We start from the raw sequence: 6559 nt of genomic DNA, 5'->3' as shown, positions 1-6559 counted from the left end.
ATAAGTTGGGGGGAGGTATATAGCTCAGTGGTAAAGCGCATGCTTAACATGCACAAGGTCCTGGGTTCAATCCCCAGTACCTCCATTAAATAAATAAACCTAATTACCTCCCTCTCAAAAAAAAAAAAAAAAAAAAAAAGAAAGTTAAAAAAGGAAAGAAAAGAAAAGAAAAGAAAAGAAGTTAACCCCTCTTCATGCAGAAGCAGGTATCTTGGTGTGACCTGAAGTTAGTGAGAGGAAATCACTCCCTTATTAAGACATATCCTACTATGGAAATAATGCAGAATTCCAAAATTAGTAACAGTTTTATTATTACCACTGTGTGGAAATAAGTTATGTTCTTTTGCACTGTTACTCAATCTGGTTAATTATCCATGTAAAGTTAAGTTATTCCTGGCAAATCCAAAGCTAAAACTCTAACATTGTTAGGGTTAGAAGAGAGAAATTTTTGCTAAAGGAAAAAAGTCCTGCTTAATTCTAATACATATGCTACACTTTACTGACTCAGAGGAATGTGATCCAACAACCACTAACAATGAACACCCTTGGTTTCAAACCCAATTAGATGACTTAACTTTTTTTTGCTAAGCAGACAACCTACATGATATATGAGGTATACTGGCTTTACATCCATATCTATGTCTGTATCTAACAATGGCAGCATTCAAATGCTAAAATAGGAAGAGGAAGAAGAAGAAAATCATAAAGTATTCAATATGAAGTTTCCATGAGTATCACTGTATTTAGGGGGTTTCCTTAGGCAGTGAAGCACCACCAACAATTTATAGCACAACCATACTATTATAAATCAGACAATGCAGAGACTGTCAAACTTGATTTAAAAAAAAAGATCTAGTTATAATGCTCTTTACAAGAGATACATTTTAAATAAGTTGAAAGTAAAAGGGTGGAAATATATACATATATATACACAAATATATATAATTCACACAGCCTTTTATTCTATTCCCTTGCCTAATTACCCTGGCTAGAGCTTCTAGTACAATGTTGAATGAAAGTGGTTAGAGTGGACATTGTTTTTTTCCTTTTCTTGGAAGAATGCATTTAGTCTGTCACCATTAAGTATGATGTTAGCTATGTATTTTTCTTAGTTTTTTTTTTATCAGGTTGAGTAACTTCTATTCTTCCTAGACTGTTCAGTGTTTTCTTAATCATGAAAGGGTATTGCGTTTTGACATGATTTTTTTCTCTATTTAGATGATCATGTGATTTTTGCCCTTCTGTTAATATGGGTATGTATTGATTCGGATGTTAAGCCATTCCTATATTCCTAGGATATGTCTCACTTGGTTGTCATATATAATTCTTTTTATGTGCTACTGGATTTAGTTTGCTAGTATTTGTCAAGGATTTTCTCATCTATATTAATAGATAAGACACAGGTCTTGAGTTTTCTTGTGATGCCTTTGGTATTGTTATTAGTGCAGTACTGGCTTCATAAAATAAGTTGGAAAGTGCTTCCTTCTCTTGAATTTTGGTAGAGTTTGTAAAAACAGAATTAATTCTTTTTCAAATGTGTAGTAAAACAAAACTAGCGAAAATGGGTCTGGGCTTGTGGGAAGTTTTTAAATTACTAATTCAATATCTTTACCTGTTATGCAGGGTTCTTCAAATTTTCTATTCCTTTTTGAACCAGTTTCAAGAAGTAGTTTTTGTTTTTCTAAGAATCTGCCCATTTCATCCAGGTTATCTAATTTGTTGTTTTACAATTGTTCATAGTATTTTCTCCTTTTTTTCTTTCTGTATGTTCAATAGTGATATTTCCTCTTTGATTTCTGATTACAGTAATTTAAGTCTTCTCTTTTTCTCTTGGTCATTCTAGCTAGGGTGCGTCAGTTTTGTTAATCTTTTGTAAACTTTTGGTTTTGTTGATTTTTCTCTTCCTTTTAAAAATATTTTTTATTTCATTAATTTCCACTCTAATTTTTACTATTTAATTTTTCCCTGCTTGCTCTTTTTTCTCTTTCAGGCATCACCTTCTCTAAGAAGCTTTTTCTGAATCCACAATTTGAGTTCTATGTTCCTTTTTGTGTTACAAATGCACACAGTACACACCTCTGCCATTATATTTACTACATTGTAATCTAATTCTCTGTTCACGTGTCTATCTTATCCACTAGTCTCTATGATTGAGGGCAGGGACCTTATCTCATAATGTCTTTGTAGCTCTGTATTCCAGAACTTAGTGCCTGGCACAGAAAAAGAAGGAAAGAAGGAAAGGAAAGAAAGGGAGGGAGGGAGAAAGGAAGAAAGAAATAGCTTTTAAACTGAAGAATGGATGCAGAAGGTGCCACCAACTAGGACAGAGAATAAAAGGGAAGCAGGTTTAGTTTGGGGAAGGGACATGCTGAGGCAAGATGATAATGTCAGTTTTTCATATGTGCCTGTGATATTTACAATTACAAGTACAATTTGTCAATCTGAGAGCTGGAGATCAAGAGAAAGATTCAAAATACAGTAAGTATCAGGATATAGGAGGTATAGGCAATAACTAAAACCTTGTGTATGTGGACCAAATTGTCCACAAAATGCATAAGATGGAAGCCAGATAAAAACCAGAATCGTGGAGAAATTCCTGCATTTAAGAGATGGGGAGAATAACTGGAGTTCCCAAGAGCAGTTTGTGGAAGGATTACAGATGAAAAAGGAAAAGCAGAGAAAATAATATCAAAGAAGAAGCTTCTAAAAGGGAAAAAAGGTATTTACTGGATTTGATAAAAGTCATTGGTGATTTTGGCAGAGGCAGTTTCAGTGAAGAAAGAGAAGTGAAAAGCCATCTTACTGTTGAGGAAGAGCAAATGAGAAATTAGAAGTGGAAACAGTGAGAAGACTCAAGATGCTTAACCATGAGGTGAAGGAGAAAGGTTGGATAGCAACTAGAGGGTGGTTTAGAGTCAAGGGCAAACTTTGTGTTATCTTGTTTGTTTCTTTAATTGAGAAGTCTCAATCATGCATACATACTGAGTAGAAATCAACAGAGAAGCTAAAGGAGATAAAAGGGAATAACCTGATCCCCTTTTAATCACTGAGAAGATAAAAGAGGACAAAAGCTTAGCTTCAGACAGGAAGAATAGATAAGGGTATATAAATACAGAGGAGCAATAAGGTGGCTACCAGGAGATAAGGGTGCCCCTTCCTGAATGCCTCCACTTTCCTGTTAAAATAGAGGTAAGGTCACATGCTGAAAGTAAAAGTAAATAGTGAAAAAGAAACCCCAAGGAAAGTGACAAAGTTGAAATAACTGTTGAAAAAGTAAGAGGAAAACTAAATTGGAGACACAGACAAACACACAATACTAGGGATCCAAATAAAGTTAAATCCAAAAATCTAAACTAAGTATAGCAGTCTTCAAGATTATGTGATTTTTTCCTCCAACCATAAGGGATAAGTGTAAAAGTTAAATAAAATGGAAGTAGAGAAAAGAGAAATGAGTCACACATATGCAAAAATTCATTTAAGCTGTATTCGGCAGATTTGTTCACTTAACCTGTTTGTAAATTATATCTTAATATAAATGTTAATTTTTTAAAAAAGAAGTCTATTATCTGCCTCAGTTCAAGTACCCTACCCCTCCCAACCCCAAATCAAGAGGCAAAAAAGTACCTCTAAAACAACACTCTATTTTAAAACACGTTTAAAAAAGTAACAAAAAGACTGAAATGAAAACAAAAACCTGGGAAAAGACCCTTGTTCCCCTCTAATGCTTGTTTTTAATCTGGAGTAAATTACAGACCACCAAGTATAGTCTGATTTGGATATTGAGCCCCAGTTCCCACATGAAAATTGTTATTGTTGGCTTTAGCACTTTAATCCAAAGAGGACACAAATTCTGCTCATGTTTGAATAACCCTTGCCAACAAATTGATCCCATAGCAGCAGGGCTGCAGGGAACAGTTTCAAAGATTGAATGGTAACATAAATGGGGAAAAATTCAGTAAATATATTTCTTCCTACTTAGAACGTAGGATAGAGTCCTTTAAAAAGAAAAAAAGCTTTTAATCTTTCCTCTTTTTCTAAAAGCAGCCCAAAAGGGCATTAGAGAACATCTGTAATTTACATAGAAGAGAGCAATGCCAAAGAAATACAGATTCCACAGCTGTTAACCCAAGGGACAACTCAAATCAAGCAAATTTCTAAATAAGGTCTGAAAAGCAGATGCTCTGCTAGAGGGCAGCTAACTTCCAAAACCAGGAGTATGGAGTGGGCACTTGGAATGCTAATGCCTGCCTTTCTGGAAAGCTACCTTTTGCCTTTATATGGGCAACCAGAACAATTCATAATTCCTTTCCCAATTAAGATATATCCAAAGAAGACTACAAAATCTTCCTGGCCACCACCTAGCACATGAACATAAGAAAGGACTTTCCTTGCCATTTTAATATTTATCTTCTTCACCTACTCAATATCATGTGTTGGTTTAACAATGTCACCAGAGTGTAAAAGCCCCCAAACTGTACAAATATCAAAAGTTTATAAACTTTCAGAAATTCTCTACTAGAATAGGCTATACAGCCAGACTCCCTGGATTCAAATCCAGCTTCTTCATTTCCTGTGTTGCCTTGGACAAGTTACTTTACACTTACAGGCCTTGGTTTGCCATCTGTAAAGTGAAAATAATATTACCTGTTCGTTGAGCTGTGCAGTTAGACAGTCAGTATATCAATGCATATATTTATACATATTTCAGATACATACAAGTGTTTCATAAGTCTTAGCACCTCTTACTAAGTCCTTACCTTATCAATCTGCAGCAAGCCTATCTCTTTACTATGATTCCTAACATTTGCATGGCACCCAGTGTTAACTGATGCCGCTTATACCCTGGGAATGCCTGAGAGGCAGAAAGTCTCAAGCTGTGGTGTGGTGGATTTGCCGGCCTACTCACCAATAAATAGCTAGCAAATATCAATGACTCCGTTGTGAAAAATAGATGCATTCAGACTTAAGATGTGAAGGTTCCAGGCTCAGTACACCCACTCCATTTCCCTTGCTTAGCAGCCCTCTTCAACATCACGTATGTGTTTACTGTAATGACTGACTGACTGCCTTTTGCGGAAACTGTCAATATTCTGCACTTGCAGCATCTGGAAGGATTAAGCAGAACACTAGGGAATTAAAAGATACAATTACATGAAAATTAAGAAGGAAATAGAAAGATGTGTTCTAATCCCCAGAAAAGAGTTTCAGTAAGCTTTTACACTTTTCCCCTCTTTTGTGTTAGTCTAATATTAAATAGAGTTCTGTCCCTTTAACTGTCAAGTGGCTTTCCAGCCTACAAGTAATCGTTCTCCACAGAGGAGTCTTTTAAAAGTTATAAATAAAATATCCCAAATATTTTCTTTTTCCCACAGATGAGAACATTAGAGCACTGACATTTTAATCTGTTCTGTACAAGAATGAGTTGTGTCAACACAGTGCTCCCAGCTACAGCACTGAAAAAAACAAGTTTAATTAAAGACAGAGAAGAAACAGCATGTGAAGCCTAAGCTGTGGAGGTACAATGAAGAGTTGTCATTGTCAGTGTCAGTTCTCTATGAACAAATCTCTAAGTTGGTGTCAGGAGGGGAAAAAAATGAAACAGCAAAGTAAAAGTGTGGTGCTATAAAGGAAAAACATGGTGGTATCAAACATCAATATTCACACCAAGAACTGAAAAATAGTTATTTCTGTAGTACTTGCTTCCAGAGTCTGAACACTACTCCTAACATCATAAAACATCTTTAGATATAAATAGATGCCTATTACCACCTATATGTTAGACAAGAGAGAGAGAAAGCACAAAAAGGGAAAGAAGCTTAGCCAGGATCACAAAGTAATAGTTTAGCAAAACCAAACAGAATATTGGTTTTATACCTTCCTCAAATTCTAATTTGAAGGAAAAAGTGCTCCATTATCACAGTACTGTTTTCCAAAATTAAGCACAGCTCTGACTACCTTCTAACAATAGCCTGCTTGCCTGTCTCTGGCCCTTCTGCCACAGCCCTGCCATCAGAGCAGCAGTACAGCACAGTGAAAAGAAAGAGGGCAGACGTGCCCAGGTTCAACCTCAGCTCTGTCACTTCCAAGCTCAGTAACTTTTGGAAGAGTTACCTATTTGAGGTTCTTTTTCCTCATCTCTAAAATAAGGATGATAGCAACTACTCAATAGTGTTATGGTAAGGCCTCAATGAAACAATATATGTAAAGTACCCAATTCATTTCTTGACACATACAGTTGATGCTCCATACATAATATTCTTATTAATTTTTGATTTCTCTGTCACTAACCACTTGCTGATTGTACAAAATCATACTGTCTAGATTGTATATTTCTTATAACTACAATTTCTTTTCTTATCTGTAATGAAGCCTAGCCCACCTTAATGGGAATGTCCAGCGTTAGGTAGAAGTACCTACTGGTCTTCTCAGACATAGAACTTGGTTCTTCTGCAGCACAGTATTACACAGTGGTTGTCAGTGTGAGCTCTTGTGTCAACAGTGCCTGCTCTAGCTGATTACATTTCAATCTTGGTGTTGACACTTAGTACTGTACAACTTT

At 35.7% G+C, this 6559-nt stretch overlaps 1 long non-coding RNA gene across 1 annotated transcript; it reads left to right on the top strand.

Moving 5' to 3' along the window:
• The first annotated feature begins 2247 nt into the window (after window positions 1-2247).
• Window positions 2248-5495, top strand: LOC140698493 (uncharacterized). The gene is made up of 2 exons (XR_012076294.1): window positions 2248-2478; window positions 5373-5495. It is a non-coding gene; the product is annotated as an uncharacterized lncRNA (long non-coding RNA).
• Window positions 5496-6559: the final 1064 nt, after the last annotated feature.

This window comes from Vicugna pacos, chromosome 9, assembly GCF_048564905.1.
Source record: "Vicugna pacos chromosome 9, VicPac4, whole genome shotgun sequence".
NCBI lineage: Eukaryota > Metazoa > Chordata > Mammalia > Artiodactyla > Camelidae > Vicugna > Vicugna pacos.
This window is presented reverse-complemented; position numbering and strand designations above follow the sequence as displayed.